The sequence below is a fragment of the Salmo salar genome, chromosome 12, assembly GCF_965601325.2.
Source record: "Salmo salar chromosome 12, fSalSal1, whole genome shotgun sequence".
In the NCBI taxonomy this organism is placed as follows: domain Eukaryota; kingdom Metazoa; phylum Chordata; class Actinopteri; order Salmoniformes; family Salmonidae; genus Salmo; species Salmo salar.
In genome coordinates, this window is record NC_138302.1 from 75,038,694 (window position 1) to 75,061,150 (window position 22,457).

General features: G+C 43.1%; 1 protein-coding gene across 4 annotated transcripts in view; it reads left to right on the plus strand.

The window, feature by feature from the left end:
* The window catches only part of kcnab2a (potassium voltage-gated channel subfamily A regulatory beta subunit 2a), a 145,231-nt gene that overhangs the window by 49,710 nt on the left and 73,064 nt on the right, over nucleotides 1–22,457 (plus strand). The window lies entirely within an intron of this gene.

Here is a 22,457-nt window from a genome sequence, read left to right on the forward strand (position 1 = left end):
ACGGTAGGCAATTAAGGTCACAGTTATGAAAACTTAGGACACCAAAGAGGCCTTCTACTGACTCTGAAAAACACCAAAAGAAAGATGCCCAGGGTTCCTGCTCATCTGCATGAACGTGCCTTAGGCATGATGCAAGGAGGCATGAGGACTGCAGATGTGGCCAGGGCAATAAATTGCCATTTCTGTACTATGAGATGCCTAAGACAGCGCGACAGGACGGACAGCTGATCGTCCTCGCAGTGGCAGACCAGGTGTAACGACACCTGCACAGGATCCGAACATCACACCTGCGAGACAGATGGAGGATGGCAACAACTGCCCGAGTTACACCAGGAACGCACAATCCCTCCATCAGTGCTCAGACTGTCTGCAATAGGCTGAGAGAGGCTGGACTGAGGGCTTGTAGGCCTGTTGTAAGGCAGGTCCTCACCAGACATCACCGGCAACAACGTCCCTATGTACACAAACCCACCGTTGCTGGACCAGACAGGACTGGCAAAAGTGCTCTTCACTGATGAGTCGCGGTTTTGTCTCACCAGGGGTGATGTTCGGATTTGCAGTTATTGTTGAAGGAATGAACGTTACACCGAGGCCTGTACTCTGGAGCAGGATCGATTTGGAGGTGGAGAGTCCGTCATGGTCTGGGGCGGTGTGTCACAGCATCATCGGATTGAGCTTGTCATTGCAGGCAATCGCAACGCTGTGCGTTACAGGGAAGACATCCTCCTCCCTCATGTGGTACCCTTCCTGCAGGCTCATCCTGACATGACCCTCCAGCATGACAATGCCACCAGCCATGCTGCTCATTCTGTGCGTGATTTCCTGCAAGACAGGAATGTCAGTGTTCTGCCATGGCCAGCGACGAGCCCGGATCTCAATCCCATTGAGCACGTCTGGGACCTGTTGGATCGGAGGGTGAGGGTTAGGGTCATTCCCCCTCAGAAATGTCCGGGAACTTGCAGGTGCCTTGGTGGAAGAGTGGGGTAACATCTCACAGCAGGAACTGGCAAATCTGGTGCAGTCCATGAGGAGATGCACTGCAGAACTTAATGTTGCTGGTGGCCACACCAGATACTGACTTACTTTTGATTCTGCCCTGTTTTTTTTGTTGTTTTAAGCCAAAAAGCTTATGTTGTCTTGCAGTATTATTTCAGGACCTTGTTGTGAACATGACAGATAATTCAAAATATATATATTTTTTTAAACGAAGGCTTCCTTTTCACTTTGTCATACAGGCCAGTAATGTTAAGGGAATGCAATTTTGTAAAACCCTCTGTATTTTCAAGTATTGTGTTGATAGCATCATGTTATGGAATACTTGTCACCGGCAGGGACTGGGGAGTTTGTCAGGATCAAAATAAATATCAGAGGAGCAAAGCCCAGGTAAACAGTTTGAGGAAAACCTGCCCCATTCTTCTCAATACCTAACCCAGAATGGCTGACTAAGTTTGCTGAAATCAGAGCTGTCCATCAATGATTCCCAACTAAATTTACTGAGCTTGAGCAATTTTCACAAAAACAATGGATATGTTGACCTAAGAGCTGTGCAGAGTTGGTAGAATCTAATTCACAATCCAATGTAAACACTTTTTAGATTTAATTTTAAGGCAGCAAAATCTGACAGCTGTGCAAGGGGTGTGTAGACTTTCCCTAGGCACTGTATCTCAGTCTGGGATGTTGTCTGGTCGGTGGTATTGCGGTCAAGAGATGGCCATTTAATGTTTACGATTTTACACAACGAGGCTTTTAGTATTTCCGGCTCTGACCCTCCTTAACCCTTTTACTATGTCCAGGGGAATGAGGGTTTTCCTGTCAAGGGTAGTCCCTCAACCCCAAACTTCTCATGTTGGCTACTCTCACTCTGGTATTGATCGAGAGAAATAACTTTTTCAAACGCAGGCTCTTTGTATTTGATAATTCATCGTACTGTTTGGTTTTCACAAGGCTCATGGTTTTCCTCCCCATATTTTTTTATTTTATGTTTATTTAACTAGGAAAGTCTTAAGAACAAATTCTTATTTTCAATGATGACCTAGGAACAGTGGGTTAACTGCCTTGTTCAGGGGCAGAACGACAGATTTTTACCTTGTCAGCTCAGGGATTCGATCTTGCAACCTTTTGGTTACAAGTCCAACGCTCTAACCACTAGGCTACATGTATGGACTAGGTACTGTGTAGTGATCTTGACCTGACCAGTTCTTATCTTTTCAATATGTAATGCAGAATATTTCTGACTGGGTGTTTTTGTGTGGGTATTTGAATAAGTTATTTTGCTGTTTTTACATGTCAGTTATAGGCTGACATGTAGCCTGGCCTACCAGATGTATGATGACTGCTAGACATGTGCACGTACTTAACCGTACACACACTCATTATGTTCTGACTGGCTCTTGGTAGTCTCCTGTGGAACAACAGAGGCTTTTAGCACAAAAGCTTTTGTGAATAATTCAGGCCTGATATTATTTGCTGATGTTAGCAGAAGCAAGACGAGGCACTAAATGACATAAATGGATTTCCTCCATGAGATCTAACAGGGAAGGGGGGTGGTGATGGTGGTATAGGGCAGAGTGGTGGGAGGGCACTTTCTCATCCACTAATTGGTTTAGACACTTAAGACACTCCCAGTTTGGGCGGACACGCTGCAACGCTGCAGGCAGTGTGTGTTTATAAGAGCCGACTGGCACTTTACCACCCTCTCATGAGCCGGCCTCCTAGAAATCATCAGGTGAGTTTGAGCAAAGACCATTGACCACTGCTTGTATATGTTTGAGTGCACTGTGTGTGAGGGGTGGTAGCAGGATGAGTGTGTGTATGTGTAGTTTGGAGCAGATGCATGCTGCCTGGCTTGGAACCCCTCTCCCTCTTTCTCTATGGGCGGTGGAGACCACTGGCCTGGAAGGACAGGGAAAGCTGGAGAGCTGAAAGACGCCTACGCCCTTGATGGCAAACATGGATAGACTTGAGGATTTTATGTAGCTTTTTTTCAGTTGATTCTAAGCTGAGCAGGACATTAGATGGAGGCTGTGCTTTGTGGCAGGGTTAATACCACAGCTTTCCTTCAGCAGACTGGGAGAGAAACAAAGTGCTGTTCAAGTGTCAATATACTTTAGGGATCAATAGCAGTTTAATGTCTTCGGACTTCCGTTGTAGATCTACAGGGTAAAATGTCCTGAGTCCCAGGTGCTGTAAAGCTAAATGTTATTTTTTTCACTACAAAGGCAATGATGACAGGCTGACAACTACCAGCCTGAAAAGTGCTAATTTGTCCAAAATGGGCATAAGAACACTTCCTCAGTTGCACTTTGTAAGGTTCTTGTTCAGTGTTTCACCAGAGCGAGGATGGAAGTTTTAATATCGTAATTTGAAACATTTCAGGTGCTTTACTGGCACTTTTTGTTTAGCTATAGGCTATGGATAAAGTATTCAATCTGAGCTGAATTGTCACACTAGCGAAGACCATGTCAGAATCCGACATACTACTGAACATCGGCTTTTGAAAATTGCCATGGTGTTTGTCTATTTTTCTAATGTGTTTTAGCTAAGCTATTTGTTGGACTAATTGTAATTTTTCATTTCATGTGAAATATGTTGCTTGATATAACAATTCAAGTTATGCTGTAATCAGTGTCAGATCATGCAATAATCTGTAGGCTAGCCCATTTTAAGGTCTGTTTAGTCTTCTGTCTCGTTACTGAGGACATACACTGAGTGTACAAAACATTATGCTCTTTCCATGAGACTGATCAGGTGAAAGCTATGATCAGCTATTGATGTCACTTCAATCAGTGTAGGTGAAGTTGAGACCGGTTAAAGAAGGATTTTTAAGCCTTTAGACAATTGAGACATGGATTGTGTGTGTGCCATTCAGAGGGTGAATGTGCAAGACTAAAGATGTGTGCCTTTTTGAACGGGGTACAACTGCAGCTGGGTTTTTCATGCTCAACAGTTTCCTGTGTTTATCAAGAATGGTCTGACATTCAGCCAACTTGACACAACTGTGGGAAGCATTGGAGTCAACATGGGCCAGCATCCCTGTGGAACACTATTGACAAAGCTTTTGAGTTCATGCCCTGACAAATTGAGGCTGTTCTGCGGGCAGGGGGGGGTGCAACTCAATATTAGGAAGGTGTTCTTAATGTTTTGTACATTCAGTGTATATTCTGCATAGCATGATCAAAGGGAAATAAGCTGTGTGCAGTAGTATTGTCTATTACAATACCTTCAACACTGCTGCCCACTAGTGACAGGATTGAGCACAGCGCTTTCCCTACAGCATTGCTGATTGTAAAAAAAAAAAAAAAAAACGGTCTCATGGCTCTTTCGTGGTGCACGGGTCAACTATTTGTGCACCCACCCGCAATTGCTAATAACCCATCTGCAACTGCCTGAGTATATGTGATAAAGTGTAAATCAGAGGCCCGCTCCCAACCTAAACCCGCTAGTATAGAAAATGCACTGTAGGCTACAGACACTTATTTATTTATTCATTTTAAATTATTATTGTTTTTACAGGGGGTGCAGTATTTATTGTGCCTGATTTTAGATATGTTTCTACTTATAATTTGCGACATTTTAGTAGGCTGTTTATTAGTCAACTTGTCTATAATTAGATACATACATACATACAGCTTTCGTCATATGCTGCCCTGGAAGACTAAATAAACACTTGCTCACCAGAATGTCATAAATCAATACACTGAATGCTTTAATCTAGTTGACATCAGTAAAGTTTTCTGTCATCTCTGCTTCTTTCGGGAACAATGACGTTTAGGGACCAGGGAGAAAATGCAATTACTCAAAAAAAAACTGTAAAGATTTTCTGTGCGTAATGTCCAAATGACATCAGCTTGACTAAGGAAATAGCAAGCCGTGCAAACATGACACATGTTTCTGATAAGAGTTCAGTTTGCCTTGGATGCATATTTTATTTGGTTGAAATACTTTCAGCTTTTATGATGCTGATAAAGATGGAACATTTGATCTGATCGTCATCTTTTTTTTCTTAATCTTTATTTAACTAAGCAAGTCAGTTAAGAACAAATTCTTATTTACAATGACGGCCAAACCCGGCCAAACCCGGACGACGCTGCGCCGCCCTATGGGACTCCCAATCACGGCCGGATGTGATGCAGCCTGGATTCGAACCAGGTACTGCAGTGACGCCTCTTGCACTGGGATGCAGTGTCTTTGACCACTGCGCCACTCGGGAGCTGATCTAAGTCACGACAATAGACAAACAGTCTGCCTAAACTAATAACACACAACAATACGTTTTCATGTCTTTATTGAACAAACTGTGTGAACATTCACAGTGCAGGGTGTAAAAAATATGTGAACCCTTGTATATAATAACTGGTTGAACCTCCTTTGGCAGCAATAACCTCAACCAAATGTTGAGGATCAGACCTGTACACAACGGTCAAGAGGAATTTTGGACCATTCCTCTTTACAAAACTGTTTCAGTTCAGCAATATTCTTGGGATATCTGGTGTGAACCACGCTCTTGAGGTCATGCCACAGCATCTCAATCGGGTTGAGTTTTGGCTCGTTGTCCTGTTGCATCACCCAACTTATGTTGAGCTTCAATTGGCGGATATGTCTTAACTTGGGAATTAATGTTTCAGTCGCCGAGGCGGCAAAGCGGCTCCAAACCACGATGCTCCCTCCACCATACTTTACAGTTGGGATGAGGTTTTGATGTTGGTGTGTTGTGCCTTTTTTCCTCCACACATAGTGGTGTGTGTTCCTTCCAAACAACTCAACTGTAGTTTCATCTGTCCACAGAATATGTTGCCAGCAGCGCCTTGGAATATCCAGATGCTCTTTTGCGAACTTCAGACGTGCAGCAATGTTTTTTTGGACAACAGTGGCTTCTTCTGTGGTGTCCTCCCATGAACACCATTCTTGTTTGTTTTATGTATCGTAGACTTGTCAACAGAGATGGTAGCATGTTCCAGAGATTCCTGTAAGTCTTTAGCTGACACTCTAGGATTCTTCTTAACGTCACTGATCGTTCTGCACTGTGCTCTTGCAGTCATCTTTGCAAGACGGCCACTCCTCGGGAGAGTAGCAACAGTGCTGAACTTTCTCCATTTATAGACAATTTGTCTTACCTTGGACTGATGAACATCAAGGCTTTTAGAGATACTTTTGTAACCTGTTCCAGTTTTATGCAAGTCAACAATTCTTAATCTTGGGTCTTCTGAGATCTCTTTTGTTTGAGGCATGGTTCACGTTAGGCAATGCTTCTTGTGAAGAGCAAACTCTAATTTTGTGATTTATTTTTTATAAGGCAGGGCAGCCCTAACCAACGTCTCCAATCTCATCTCAATGATTGTACTCCAGGTTAGCAATTAGCTTTTGGAGATGTCATTAGCCTTGGGGTTCACATACATACTTTTCCCAACCTACACTGTAAATGTTTAAATTATGTATTCAATATAGACTAGAAAAATACAATAGTGTGTGTGTGTTAGTAGTTTAAGCAGACTGTGTTTGTCTTGTGACTTAAAATTAGATCTGATCTTCATCTATGACCAATTTATGCAGAATTCCAGATAATTCCTAAGGGTTAACATACTTTTTCATGCAACTACACTACTGGTCAAAATCATTTATTTTCTTAATGCGTTTGAGCCAATCAGTTGTGACATGTTGGGGTGGTATACAGAAGATAGCCTTATTTGGTAAAATACATACCAAGTCCATATTATGGCAAGAACAGCTTAAATAAGCAAAGAGAAACAACCGTCCATTACTTTAAGACATGAAGGTCAGTTTCTCTTGGCTCTCCCCCTACATCCAAGTAGAAAACCCAGAACGGTGTCTGCCTGCTCTGGCCCATGTCTGAATGTCTCCTCCTCCTGCTGTTCCCAATGTACCTATGCCGCTTGCATGGTCCTGCTCCTTAGTTAACCACAAGGCGGTCAGCTGAATGCACCCTGCCATTGTGTCTCTTTCCTGGGGGGTGATGCCGTGACTCTGATCACACCATGCATGGCTGTGTGATACTGCTGCCCCGAGCAGAGCAGGAGAGCTCTTATGGGAGTAGTCCGGCGCTATTTAAGGAGGTGGCTGTGTCCTGCTAGCTCCTGTCCCAGACCCACTTTTCTCTCTCACTGAGCGGTGGGTCACTGCGGCGACAGCAAGAGTAGGGGGGATGTTTGCGGGAGGGTTGTCAGGGGGTCAGCCTCCCTGGGCGGCAGTGAGGCGTCAATCCATGTACGCTCATTCCGAAAACCTACAGATCCCCAAACCGGGCGGGCCGGGCAGTGTTATACGGAAAAGCAGCAGCAGTGGCAGTGGCAAGATGCTGTCCATGTCATACAGCGAGAGCATGCGGAGTGGCATTAGCCGCTACCACTCGGACCAGGGCCTAAACCAGCCACGGCCCACCGACCCAGGGGAGCTGCAGCGCCTCAGGGAGCAGAGGCATGCCGCTCAGGTCAAGAACATGGAGGACTTCCTGAAGATGAACGGCCTGGCCCTGGAGGAGTGTGTGTCCTACCAGACTGGCATGAAGTACAGGTAAGGTCAGGGCATACCTGGGGCTGGGTAGGTGAGACCTAATGATTGGCTTAATGGGCAGGTGAGACTTGAAGACAGGCTGCCGCTGACCAGGTAGCAGAGTATACTGTATGGGTACAGGCAAGAGGAGTGGGTGTGAGGAAGGTTTTGTAGACCACCTGAGGCTCAGGCAGATTATAATTGTCTACTTTGTGCTACGTATACTGCCCACCTTGCTCTCTTGTCATTATTTACCTGTTCTGAGGAAAGTCTTTGACTCAGTGAATCACAGTGCGGATCAAATGTATGGGTTAATGCCAACGTATAAGTATGAATAGAGCTGTTTCACTAGTTGTATGATGCTGTGACAGTGTTGGACTCTCCTCTGGCCAGACTGCTCTTTATGGTACTGGCTCTCGTTTTATTTTAATCATCTAGGTCGCTGGCATATTTTCCCAACAAGATGGGAAGGACACACTGTTCCATAAGGATTTACCTGACCCTGTTTTTTCACCCCCTCTTCCTTTTTCCCCCGATCAGCCAGAGCGAAGATTCTCCCTGTCACTCTGGCCCCACTTCACCACTCTGTCTGAGTAGTCAAATGGTAGACATGTTGTCGTGTTCTGAGAGGTTAGGTTACATACTGTACATTAACTATGTGATAACATGCGACTCTTGCAGTGTGGTTTGCGCATGGCTAACCCTAATCTCAGTTAACCCTAAACTAAAGTTTTGCGTAATTGGTCAGATGCTCGAGTGAGTTCTGGGTCCGTACTTGTTAAGAGAAGCGATAGAACGAGGATCGGAACCAGAATGAAGAGCTCCACCCTCTCTTTGCACATAATGGGAAAGTCTATGGGCCAAATGTCCCATTCCCTTCTGAAATTCAAAAGATGCTAACACCTGTGAAAGCGTTATTTGTCCAATTTAATCAGTGATGAAAAACCCAAACACTGGCACTAATGCTGCTCGATCTTGCACATCCTGTTGTATCATGACAGATCTATGGTACCATGTATGTTCACGTAGTCTGCCCACGAGAGATTAATCTAACCCCTAACTTTCACCCCAACCTAAACCAGAGTGATGCGCTTCAATAAGGCTTCAACCTCAGTACTGTCCGGTATAATGTGTGCAGTTTGGCATTAACAGTAGTGTGGTCCACATCCTCAAACAATTAGCAGTCTGTGTGTAGTACATGAGCCAGCCATGATGTGAATCAGGCCCCACTAATGACAAGGTCTGTAAAGCAGGGGTAGCCTACCTGCTGCTGTTTTAACCCAGTGCAGGGATGGTTGTTTTGTCTGAAGACTGGTGTAGCAGCTGTTTGGATGATGGGCAGGGATGGCTTGTCTGAAGTCCGGGAATACTGTTGTTGTTTTGACAAAGGCCAGTGATGTCTGTTATTGTTTTGGCTATAGTAAGGGATGATTGCTGTCTGTTCCCAGGGGTCAGAGGCAGTTGGGTGGCTACCAGACAGCGTTGCGTGCCATTGACATTGGCGGACTGCAGGCCCCATTGTTCTTGTGCTGTAAATCTCACTCATTGTTCCATGGCGGGCTGACTGATATAGAGCATTGTGATGAGGCAGGTAAGAGGGAGTTATGTTAGTTTACAAGGAGCTCTATGGTGCCTTTCCCATATTCAAACCAGAGTCCCTCTGAGTACTGACTTCATCCCTTTGTCCTCTGCAGTCTGTCATTTTCCCCCAGTTGTCCATGATGGGTTTTACTCATTCTACTCAATGTGTATACACAAATGTCTTAGTCTGGCTTATGGTACAGTATGTAGCTGCTGGTGTTTGTTACCAAATATATTGAAGGATAGCCCAGCTAGCTCTTGTATCCTGATCAGTGTACAATTCTGTAATTAGGTCAGCACAGCAGATACAACGCCATCATTATTTGTTTGTGGTCAGAGCCAGAAGAACAATACTATTGAGCTGTTCTACCTGACAGGCTGCTACACTACATTATACCTGAGACATGAGTCCATGAGACATGGGCAGATATCTATACTGTACCGTAAACCAGACTTAGCCCTTTATGTACACTCAGTGTACATTAAGAACACCTGCTCTTTCCATGAGACTGAGCAGATGAATGCAGGTGGAAGATATGAGTCCTTATTGATGTCAATTGGTAAATCGGTGTAGATGAATGGGAGGAGACGGGTTAAAGACTGTTTTTTAAGCTTTGAGACAATTGAGAAACGGATTGTTTGTGTGCCCTTCAGAGGGTGAATGGCCAAGACAAAAGTGAAGTGCTTTTGAAAGGGGTATGGTAGTAGGTGCCAGACGCACTGGTTTGTGTCAAGAACGGCAACGCTGCTGGGTAATTCACACTCCAGTTTTCCGTATGCGTCAAGAATGGTCCACCACCCAAAGGACATCCAGCCAACTTGACACAATTGTGGGAAACATTGGAGTCAACATGGGCCAGCATCCCTGTGGAATGCTTTCGACACCTTGTGGAGTCCATGACCCAACGAATTGAGGATATAAGGTATTTTCTCTTTATTCAACCCTTTGTTTATCAACAAGAGTGGATTTGATAGCGAATAGACAAGTGGTTAAATATGTAATTACTGAAGTACTGTGCATTCGGAAATACTTTTCCCACATTTTTTTACGTTACAGCCTTATCGAACGCACTCTTGATGACTGTTAGCTTGAATAACACAAAGCCATCTGTAAAAAGAAGCAAACTTATTTTCAGTGGGTGTGTCACAGGTCTCAAATGTTTCATAAAAGTTATAAATTGCCTTGTAGTCCTAGTCTATGGTTGACACAAAGTACTGACATGTATAGTCCTAAACTTACTTGGATTTTGAGTGGTGGAGAAGAGAAAGTTGTCCAGTGCAGAGGGCTAGACATAAGGGGATGGGGTAAAGGAGCCATCCCTGATAGAATAGATTTGGTGCTAGTCAGTCTTTGACTGTCTTCCCTCACTCCTGTTAGGATGAGACTGAGGTACTGTGAGTGTCTGTGGCAAGAATATGTCATGATAATGGACATGCTAACTATCCCCACTTTCTTGTATTTATTATGGATCCCGATTAGCTGCTGCCAAGACAACAGCTGTTCTTCCTGGGGTCTAGCAAAATTAAGGCAGTTATACATTTTTGAAAACATTACAATACATTTACAACAGATTTCACAACATATATTAAGTGTGTGCCCTCAGGCCCCAACTCTACTACCTCGTACAGTATCTTCCAACACAAAATCTATGTGTTTGTATGCATGTGTCTGTCTGTGCCTATGTTTGTTGCTTCAGTCCCTGCTGTTGTGTGTATTTGTATCTGTTTTTTAAATCTAATTTTACTGCTTGCATTGGTACTTGATGTGGAATAAATTTCTATGTAGTACTGTGCGCCTCCCATAGTCTGTTCTGGACTTGGGGACTGAAGAAACCTCTGGTGGCATGTCTTGTGGGGTATGCATGGGTGTCTGAGCTGTGTGCTAGTAGTTCAACCAACAGCTTGATGTATTCAACATGTCATTGACTTCATCAATACTTGTATTTGTAAGCGGTAATCTCTCCTCCACTTTGAGCCAGGAGAGATTGACATGAATATTATTCATGTTAGCGCTCTGTGTACATCCAAGAGCTAGCCGTGCTGCCCCATTCTGAGCCAGTTGCAATTTTCCTAAGTCCCTATTTGTGGCGACTGAACAGTAGTCCAGGTGCGACGAAACTCGGGCCTGTCCTACCTGCCTTGTTGATAGTGCTGTTAAGAATGCAGAATAGCGCTTTATTATGGAGAGACTTCTCCCCATCCTAGCTACTGTTGTATCAATATGTTTTGACCTTGACAGTTTACAATCCAGGGTTACTCCAAGCAGTTTAGTCTCCTCAACTTGCTCAATTACCACATGTATTCATTACAAGATTTAATTTAGGCTTTAGTGAATGATTTGTCCCAAATACAATGCTTTTAGTTTTGAAATATTTAGGACTAACTTATTCCTTGCCACCCATTCTGAAACTAACTGCAGCGCCATACGTGTTGCGGTCATTTCAGTCGCTGTGGTAGCTGACGTGTATAGTGTTGAGTCATCCGCATATATAGACACACTGGCTTTACCCAGAGCAAGTGGCATGTTAGTAAAGATTGAAAAAACTAAGGGGCGTAGACAGCTGCCCTGGTGAATTCCTGATTCTTCCTGGATTTTGTCGGAGAGGCTTCCATCAAAGAACACTCTGTGTTATGTTAGACAGGTAACTCTCTACCCACAATATAGCAGGGGGTGTAAGGCCATAACACAAGTTTTTCAAGCAACCGACTATAATCGATCATGTCAAAAGCCGCACTGAAGTCAAAAAGATTGTGGGGGCTGTTTTGTTAATCATCAATTTCTCTCAGCCAATCGTCAGTCATTTGTGTATGTGCTGTGCTTGTTGAATGTCCTTCCCTATAAGCGTGCTGAAAGTCTTAGAATGCTATTTTACAGTAAAACAAATTGATATCTACTCAAACACCATTTTTTTCCCCAAAAGTTTACGAAGGATGGTCAACAGGCTGATTGGTCGGCTATTTGAGCCAGTAAAGGGGGCTTTACTATCTTTAGGTAGGGGAATAACTTTTGCTTCCCTCCATGCCTGAGGGCACACACTTGCTTGTAGGCTTAAATTGAAGATATGGCAAATAGGAGTGGCAATATTGTCCGCTATTATCCTCCCAGTCATTTTCCATCCAAGTTGTGACATGTAGCCCTATATTTGCTGCAGCATAGCCTATGCAACAGTAATATAAAGACTGAATGCGCATCTAATTTCCCATCTCCATCTGGCTTTCGGGGGTCACCTTATTTTTTAATTGTTAAGGTTATACTTTTTTTTAAATTGCAGCTGCAGAGTTTTTTAAAATAGACTGACTCAAATATAATTGCATTAAATCCGTCCACGTGTGAGCACTCTCTCGCAGTCTTTTCTTTCTCCAACTCCATTCAAATTGCATCCAAAATTGATAATCCTGTTCTAAATTGTTTTATATACTGTATATGATGTCCTAGCCTACCGCTTTCTAATTTATAGTGGGTTATGCATGATAAGCTTCTAATTTATAGCCTCTGTCTCCTGCGCAGTACGCAAGCAGCTGTGCTCCGCAAGCAGCTTTTGGAGTCCCATGCAGGAAAAAGCTAGACAAGAATAGCTCTCTGAACATTTTTTTTTTGTTGTCTTTTTCAAAGGCGATTCACCGTCCAGAATTGAATGTTCTCTTCTGCTTTATCATAGTTTGAATGATGTGCGTAATTCCAGTCCACAATGCAGTACAGTAATACAGTTCACACTCAAAGATTTGCCTGCATGAGCTAGTTTCATTTATTTACTCGAGCATATAACTAGTTACATCTATGGGCTTTTGTTTTTCTGTCATACGTAATGTGCAGTACCCTATATGTGTTCGATAATGGCACAATCATTTGGGCTTTTTGGGGCTTTTGCTCATTGTATGATCCCTACATTAACATTTAATGTACACTGCTCAAAAAAATAAAGGGAACACTTAAACAACACAATGTAACTACAAGTCAATCACACTTCTGTGAAATCAAACTGTCCACTTAGTGCAAATGGAATAGACAACCGGTGGAAATGTATAGGCAATTAGCAAGACACCCCCAATAAAGGAGTGGTTCTGCAGGTGGTGACCACAGACCACTTCTCAGTTCCTATGCTTCCTGGCTGATGTTTTGGTCACTTTTGAATGCTGGCGGTGCTTTCACTCTAGTGGTAGCATGAGACGGAGTCTACAACCCACACAAGTGGCTCAGGTAGTGCAGCTCATCCAGAATGGCACATCAATGCGAGCTGTGGTAAGGTTTGCTGTGTCTGTCAGCGTAGTGTCCAGAGCATGGAGACGCTACCAGGAGACAGGCCGGTACATCAGGAGACGTGGAGGAGGCCGTAGGAGGGCAACAACCCAGCAGCAGGACCGCTACCTCCGCCTTTGTGCAAGGAGGAGCACTGCCAGAGCCCTGCAAAATGACCTCCAGCAGGCCACAAATGTGCATGTGTCTGCTCAAATGGTCAGAAACAGACTCCATGAGGGTGGTATGAGGGCCTGACGTCCACAGGTGGGGGTTGTGCTTACAGCCCAACACCGTGCAGGACGTTTGGCATTTGCCAGAGAACACCAAGATTGGCAAATTCGCCACTGGCGCACTGTGCTCTTCACAGATGAAAGCAGGTTCACACTGAGCACATGTGACAGACGTGACAGAGTCTGGAGACGCCGTGGAGAATGTTCTGCTGCCTGCAACATCCTCCAGCATGACCGGTTTGGCGGTGGGTCAGTCGTGGTGTGGGGTGGCATTTCTTTGGGGGCCGCACAGCCCTCCATGTGCTCGCCAGAGGTAGCCTGACTGCCATTAGGTACCGAGATGAGATCCTCAGACCCCTTGTGAGACCATATGCTGGTGCGGTTGGCCCTGGGTTCCTCCTAATGCAAGACAATGCTAGACCTCATGTGGCTGGAGTGTGTCAGCAGTTCCTGCAAGAGGAAGGCATTGATGCTATGGACTGGCCCGCCCGTTCCCCAGACCTGAATCCAATTGAGCACATCTGGGACATCATGTCTCGCTCCATCCACCAACGCCACGTTGCACCACAGACTGTCCAGGAGTTGGCGGATGCTTTAGTCCAGGTCTGGGAGGAGATCCCTCAGGAGACCACCGCCACCTCATCAGGAGCATGCCCAGGCGTTGTAGGGAGGTCATACAGGCACGTGGAGGCCACACACACTACTGAGCCTCATTTTGACTTGTTTTAAGGACATTACATCAAAGTTGGATCAGCCTGTAGTGTGGTTTTCCCCTTGAATTTTGAGTGTGACTCCAAATCCAGACCTCCATGGGTTGATAAATTGGATTTCCATTGATTTATTTTTGTGTGATTTTGTTGTCAGCACATTCAACTATGTAAAGAAAAAAGTATTTAACCTCTCTGGGCCAGTGGGACGCTTGCGTCCCACCTACTCAACAGCCAGTTTAGAAATGCTATTACTTCAATTTCTCAAACATATGACTATTTTACACCATTTTAAAGACAAGACTCTCGTTAATCTAACCACACTGTCCGATTTCAAAAAGGCTTTACAACGAAAGCAAAACATTAGATTATGTCAGCAGAGTACCCAGCCAGAAATAATCAGACACCCATTTTTCAAGCTAGCATATGTCACATAAACCCAAACCACAGCTAAATGCAGCACTAACCTTTGATCTTCATCAGATGACAATCCTAATACATGCATGTTTTGTTCAATCGAGTTCATATTTATATCAAAAACAGCTTTTTACATTCGCATGTGACTAGCATTCCCACCGAACACTTCCGGTGAATTTACTAAATTACTCACGATAAACGTTCACAAAAAACATAATTATTTTAAGAATTATAGATACAGAACTCCTTTATGCACTCGCTATGTCCGATTTTTAAAATGGCTTTTCGGTGAAAGCACATTTTGCAATAGCCCGGCCATCACAGGCTAGCTATTTTGACACCCACCAAGTGTGGTACTCACCAAACTCCGATTTACTATTAGAAAAGTTTGATTACCTTTGCTGTTCTTCGTCAGAATGCACTCCCAGGACTTCTACTTCAATAACAAATGTTGGTTTGGTTCCAAATAATCCATAGTTATATCCAAATAGCGGCGTTTTGTTCGTGCATTCAAGACACTATCCGAAGGATAAAGAAGGGTGACGCGCCCGACGCGTTTCGTGACAAAAACGTCAAAATATTCCATTACCGTACTTCGAAGCATGTCAAACGCTGTTTAAAATCAATTTTTATGCTTTTTTTCTCGTAAAAAAGCGCTAATATTCCGACCGGGAGTCGTTGTTTTCGTTCAAAGAGAGAAAGTAAACATGGTGTCGGCTCGTGCACGCGCCTCCAGTCTCATTGTCCTCAGATCGACCATTGCCCCCTATCCCCAACAGGTTAATAAGATTATTTCATTTATTCAGATCTAGGATGTGTTGTTTAAGTGTTCCCTTTTATTTTTTGGAGCAGTATATTTAATATGTGGCTCATCATGCTCCGGTAGCATCAGGTTTGAATTTTCATGCTAATCAAAACCAGACACATTTATATGCTCTAATACTTTTGAATGGGAAATACTGGGTTACCCGAGAGAAGTGATTTATTCTCAGGATGGAACATTTGTAAAATACTGGGAAAATATTCAGCCCTACTAGGGATATGGTTAGTACATAGTTAAAATGTTGATGATAGTCCATCTGTAGATGCTAATAGTGTTACTGTGGGAATTACTGAATTGGCCCCTCTTTCAACTGTATTTTTCATTCATTTCATGTTTCTTGGTTGATATGACAATGATTGGCAAGTATGCCTTTTTGTAAAAGGTGAATTCTCAAATCTGAGTGTCGCCACCTAATGGATGTAGTTGTTACAGCCTCAGACTGTATAGCGCAGACTGGATGCTCTCGAGGTTCATGTCTCACTAAACGTGGGAATAGGAGGTCTGAGCATGATATCGATCTCTTAATAATACTTTTTTTACTAAATGCAGATGCATATCATGGGTAGTGCATAGGCCTAACCAGAGTGCGACTTACACCCTGACTTTCGGGGGATCTTTGTATTTTTTTTAATGATCCTAATAATGACGTAATGTATTATATTTTAATGTGGCAGAAACACAACCAATCATGATATTTTAATCTGATTTGTCAAACAAATCACTTAAAGTAACCGTTCTTCCACTCTAAAATAATTCAAGCATCCAAACTGCATGTATAGACTACTAGATCCATTTGATGAATGGAAATGGACATCTGCTGCAAAACACCAAAAGGTGTGAGTAATGACATTCAGCCATTACCATTGATTAGGCCTATATTCATTGACGTGTCTTGCTGACAAATTGACCTTTTTTGTAGCCTGAAAACTCAGGACACCTGCGATGGTGCTGAAACTGTCCTGGGAAAAACAGGATGGTCACCCTAACGCACAAGGTACATTTATGAGACGAGGCTACAGTGTGTATTCCCATGAACTTCAAATAGACCTACCAGAAGCCTGGGATGTAGTGTTAAAAAAATACAGTGGGGGGAAAAAGTATTTGATCCCCTGCTGATTTTGTACGTTTGCCCACTTACAAAGAAATTATCAGTCTATAATTATAATAGTAGGTTTATTTGAACAGTGAGAGACAGAATAACAGCAAAAGAATCCAGAAAAACACGTCAAAAATGTTATAAAATGATTTGCATTTTAATGAGGGGAAATAAGTATTTGACCCCTCTGCAAAACATGACTTAGTACTTGGTGGCAAAACCCTTGTTGGCAATCACAGAGGTCAGATGTTTCTTGTAGTTGGCCACCAGGTTTGCACACATCTCAGGAGGGATTTTGTCCCACTCCTCTTTGCAGATCTTCTCCAAGTCATTAAGGTTTCGAGGCTGACGTTTGGCAACTCGAACCTTTTGCTCCCTCCACAGATTTTCTATGGGATTAAGGTCTGGAGACTGGCTAGGCCACTCCAGGACCTTAATGTGCTTCTTCTTGAGCCACTCCTTTGTTGCCTTGGCTGTGTGTTTTGGGTCATTGTCATGCTGGAATACCCATCCACGACCGATTTTTTTTTTTTTTTTTTTTTTTTTTTTTTTTTTTTTTTTTTTTTTTTCCAATGCCCTGGCTGAGGGAAGGAGGTTCTCACCCAAGATTTGACGGTACATGGCCCCTTCCATCGTCCCTTTGATGCGGTGAAGTTGTCCTGTCCCCTTAGCAGAAAAACACCCCCAAAGCATAATGTTTCCACCTCCATGTTTGACGGTGGAGATGGTGTTCTTGGGGTCATAGGCAGCATTCCTCCTCCAAACACGGCGAGTTGAGTTGATGTCAAAGAGCTCCATTTTGGTCTCATCTGACCACAACACTTTCACCAGTTGTCCTCGGAGTCATTCAGATGTTCATTAGCAAACTTCAGACGGGCATGTATATGTATTCTTGAGCAGGGGGACCTTGCGGGCGCTGCAGGATTTCAGTCCTTCACGGCGTAGTGTGTTACCAATTGTTTTCTTGGTGACTATGGTCCCAGCTGCCTTGATATCATTGACAAGATCCTCCCGTGTAGTTCTGGGCTGATTCCTCACTGTTCTCATGATCATTGTAACTCCACGAGGCGAGATCTTGCATGGAGCCCCAGGCCGAGGGATATTGACAGTTCTTTTGTGTTTCTTCCATTTGCGAATAATCACACCAGATGTTGTCACCTTCTCACCAAGCTGCTTGGCGATGGTCTTGTAGCCCATTCCAGCCTTGTGTAGGTCTACAATCTTGTCCCTGACATCCTTGGAGAGCTCTTTGGTCTTGGCCATGGTGGAGAGTTTGGAATCTGATTGATTGCTTCTGTGGACAAGTGTCTTTTTTTACAGGTAACAAGCTGCGGTTAGGAGCACTCCCTTTAGGAGCACACGCTTCATCTCAGCTCGTTACCTGTATAAAAGACACCTGGGAGCCAGAAATCTTTCTGATTGAGAGGGGGTCAAATACTTATTTCCTCATTTAAAATGCAAATCATTTTAACATTTTTGACATGCGTTATTCTGGATATTTTTGTTGTTATTCTGTCTCTCACTGTTAAAATAAACCTACCATTAAAATTATAGACTGATCCTTTCTTTGTCAGTGGGCAAACGTACAAAATCAGCAGGGGATCAAATACTTTTTTCCCCCACTGTAGGTGCATGAGTAAACTGATTGCCGGTCACTGTGAAGAAAGTAATGCTCCCTATACTTTAAGTGCATATTATTATTTTTTAAGGTGGGTAAATCGCATTTACTTACATTTACCCTTCACTAGGCCTAACCACTGCTGGTAGCCTACCCTCTCAGCCAAGGCAATTTTAAACACATGAACACACACAGAATAGGTAGCCTACATTCAATATAATACATGAGTTGAATCAGAGTTCAATTTTACGCCCTAGTTCATGAGTTGGCCATAATTCAGTAGTTAGTACTTGGAGTCTACACAGATTGTGTCAAGTTGCCAATATTTTTTTCTTTATTTGTAATGGGACTTGTTGACCACTAGGTGGTAGAGATGTTCCACCTCAGATTTGGTCTACTGTATTCTATCCTGCACCCTCTGCAGTACTTAAGGCTTTCATCTAATTTCAGGGCTAATGGTTTGGAAGTAGCCATCTGTGATAATTGCTTACTGCAGAGTGTGAGTTATACCGTGACATAAAAAAAACATGTATTTTAACTATAAAAATGTATTACCTTAAGTGGCATGAACACAACCATATCAAACAAATCACTTTAAGGCTACCAAAAAATTCCATTATCCAGCTGTGCACCCGCCATTTTGACAAATGGAAAGAGAGCTGTTAGAAAACAGTGTAACGACATTAGGTCATTGTCATTAAGTCTACAGTCGTGGCCAAAAGTTTTCAGAATGACACAAATATTAATTTTCACAAAGTTTGCTGCTTCAGTGTCTTTAGATATTTGTCAGATGTTACTATGGAATACTGAAGTGTCAAAGGCTTTTATTGACAATTACATGAAGTTGATGCAGAGAGTCAATATTTGCAATGTTGACCCTTCTTTTTCAAGACCTCTGCAATCCACCCTGGCATGCTGTCAATTAACTTCTGGGCCACATCCTGACTGATGGCAGCCCATTCTTGCATAATCAATGCTTGGAGTTTGTCAGAATTTGTGGGTTTTTGTTTGTCCACCCGCCTCTTGAGGATTGACCAGAAGTTCTCAATGGGATTAAGGTCTGGGGAGTTTCCTGGCCATGGACCCAAAATATCGATGTTTTGTTCCCTGAGCCACTTAGTTATCACTTTTGCCTTATGGCAAGGTGCTCCATCATGCTGGAAAAGGCATTGTTCATCACCAAACTGTTCCTGGATGTTTGGGAGAAGTTGCTCTCGGAGGATGTGTTGGTACCATTCTTTATTCATGGCTGTGTTTTAAGGCAAAATTGTGAGTGAGCCCACTCCCTTGGCTGAGAAGCAACCCCACACATGAATGGTCTCAGGATGCTTTACTGTTGGCATGACACAGGACTGATGGTAGCGCTCACCTTGTCTTCTCCGAACAAGCTTTTTTCCGGATGCCCCAAACAATCGGAAAGAGGATTCATCAGAGACAATTACTTTACCCCAGTCCTCAGCAGTCCAATCCCTGTACCTTTTGCAGAATATCAGTCTTTCCCTGATGTTTTTCCTGGAGAGAAGTGGCTTCTTTGCTGCCCTTCTTGACACCAGGCCATCCGTCAAAAGTCTTTGCTTCACTGTGTGTGCAGATGCACTCACACCTGCCTGCTGCCATTCCTGAGCAAGCTCTGTACTGGTGGTGCCCCGATCCCGCAGCTGAATCAACTTTAGGAGACGGTCCTGGCGCTTGCTGGACTTTCTTGGGCACCCTGAAGCCTTCTTCACAACAATTGAACAGCTCTCCTTGAAGTTCTTGATGATCTGATAAATGGTTGATTTAGGTGCAGTCTTACTGGCAGCAATATCCTTGTCTTGGAAGCCCTTTTTGTGCAACGCAATGACGACAGCACGTGTTTCCTTGCAAGTAACATAGTTGACAGAGGAAGAACAATGATTCCAAGCACCACCCTTCTTTTGACGCTTCCAGTCTGTTATTCGAGATCAATCAGCATGACAGTGATCTCCAGCCTTGTCCTCGTCAACACTCACACCTGTGTTTAGGAGAGAATCACTGACATGTCAGCTGGTCCTTTTGTGGCAGGGCTGAAATGCAGTGGAAATGTTTTGGGGGATTCTGTTCATTTGCATGGCAAAGAGGGACTTTGCAATTCATCTGATCACTCTTCATGACATTCTTGAGTATATGCAAATTGCCATCATACAAACTGAGGCAGCAGACTTTGTGAAAATTAATATTTGTAATTCTCTCAACTTTTGGCTACGACTGTACTCTCCTGTAGCCTGTACTCCTGTAGTTTGCTGCAGGTAAATTACATTACTATGTGTAAACTGGAGTGACGGGGAAGTAGCTCCTCTCCCCAGCCTGTAAGATGCACCCAAGTTTGTGGTTGTTGCTCCATATTTACATGTCCTTGTACAGTGTAAGCTACATATTAGTGGAACTCTCATGTGTGAATATTTTCTTAAGTTCTGGACATTAATTGGGTTTCATTGCACAAGTACTTATAATTAGTTGAGTGACTATTCCGCTGCTATTTACAGTGCATTCGGAAAGTATTCAGACCCCCACACGTTTTCCACTTTGTTACGTTACAGCCTTGTTCTAAAATGTATCAGTCTACACACAATACTCCATAATGACAAAGCAAAATTTTTTTTTTATGTTTGCAAATGTTTAAATAAAAATGTATATTACATTTTACATAAGTATTCAGACCTTTTACTCAGTACTTTGTTGAAGCATCTTTGACAGCGGTTACAGCCTTGAGTCTTCTTGAGTATGACCCTACAAGCTTGGCACACCTGTATTTGGGGAATTTCTCCCATTTTCTTCTCTGCAGATCCTCTCAAGCTCTGTCAAGTTGGATGGGAAGCATCGCTGCACAGCGTTTTTCAGGTCTCTCCAGAGATGTTAATGTCCGGGCTCTGGCTGTGCCACTCAAGGACATTGAGACTTGTCCTAAAGCCACTCCTGCGTTGGCTTAGCTGTGTGCTTAGAGTCGTTGTCATGTTGGAAGGTGAACCTTCACCCCAGTCTGAGGTCCTGAGCACCCTGGAGCAGGTTTTCATCAAGTATCTCTCTGTACTTTGCTCCATTTATCTTTGCCTCAATTGTTTATCTTTGCCTTTTGGCAAACTCCACGCCTTTTGAGTCTCATAGCAAAGTGTCTGAACACCTATGTAAATAAGGTATTTCTTTTTTTATGTGTGTGTGTGTGTGTGTGTGTGTGTGTGTGTGTGTGTGTGTGTGTGTACATTTTATATATAAAAACCTGTTTTTGCTTTGTCATTATGGGGTATTGTGTGTAGATTGAGGACATTTTTTATTTAATCCATTCTAGAATAAAGCTTTAACGTAACAAAATGTGGAAAAAGTGAAGGGGTCTGTTAAGAGTACTTTTTGAATGCACTGTATATTCCAGTCCTCTCATGAATGTACATTTTGCCTACATTAGCAATACAAAATGGGGAATTAATTTAACGTTGGTCCAAATTGTTTCTCTCAGTTCTGCATGTTTTAGGCTACAATATAGGTCTAAAAAGGGCCACATTCATCATGATTTTCTCAAATGGTTTGTGATACAAATGTAAAAAGCATGTTAAATATCATTCCTACCTATAGACTGGTTGTTTGGCAACAAAACCGACTCGTGCACAATTATGGGACAAAACAGACTGTTTCCTTAGATTGTTGACATGTTAACTATATTTTGTCTACAAATATTTATTGAAAACAAATACATTTTCACAATGAGCACTTGTTTTCTCTCACATACATTGTTACAGTTGTTGATTTTCTAGCTAGCAAGTGGTTTTGCCATATTAGCATAGACATGACATGAGTCAAAACACCTCAAAACAAGACATGGTATCAAAACACCTACAATTCCCCACATGGCAGCTTCATGTCATTGTTGCTAGCTATCTGACCATTCAGAATCATAACACATGGCCTTCTGCCTCATCGACGTGTGCGCTCAATTTCATGACGTTATCAGCCAACCCGTTTTATGAAGTTTGTGAGAATTTCCAGAACAGTCTGTGTTAACAAAAAAAAATTCAGGCCATGCTGGTGTGCAATCACCTTTTTCCTTTGTCCTCTCTCAATCCTAACACCCCACTCTGTCGGGCTTATGACCGTAGAGCCCTTTTTTCTGCTCTACTTGCCCCTTTTGCACATGTATTATTAAGGTCTCCCACCCCTCCAGGGAGAATACAATGGATCCAGTCTAGCAGAAGCCGCTTCTCCAGGTCTTGCATAACTTGACAAATGTTTTAA